Consider the following 597-nt stretch of genomic DNA (forward strand, 5'->3'; position numbering starts at 1 on the left):
CGGCGCGGAGGGCAGCGGCGGGGCCGCGGCCGGAGAGGCCGGCGGGGAGGGGGCGGGGAGGGGCGCCGACGGCGCTGAGGCAGAGGCGGCGGAGGGGCCCGCGAAGGCGCCAGCGGAGTCGCCCATCCTCGCGTCCTCCGGGAGTGCCAGTTTGGGTAATTCCATCTGCACCATTATGCAAACCAAAACGAAGGGCTAATTAATTATGCCAGTGACGAACTGTTTGGTGAGCCGTTCGTCACCCTAAGCTCCACCGTAAATATCAGAGTTTGAACCACACTGGAGGGGATGGGTCATGCATTCTTCCACGACACCGCCACCACCTAGCAACAGCCGGTGGACGGCTCACCTCTCACACTCTACTACTGCTAACTTCCAACGTAATTAGTACTACGTTGAGAGTTTACACACTAGCGGACGGTGTCATCTTGCAGTACAAGTGCACCACCCAACAAAAGCCGGCTCACTTTTCCCTGCCGTTTCCTTGCACTGACAGCTCACTGACTTAACCTCCAGCCGGAGATTACTGCGGGGCCGTGGCTGTAACGCGCGGTCCTTGCGGGCGTTGCAGCCCGCTGGGCGGCCCCGTATGCCGCC

Source organism: Triticum dicoccoides, chromosome 7B (genome assembly GCF_002162155.2).
Source record: "Triticum dicoccoides isolate Atlit2015 ecotype Zavitan chromosome 7B, WEW_v2.0, whole genome shotgun sequence".
Classification (NCBI taxonomy): Eukaryota; Viridiplantae; Streptophyta; class Magnoliopsida; order Poales; family Poaceae; genus Triticum; species Triticum dicoccoides.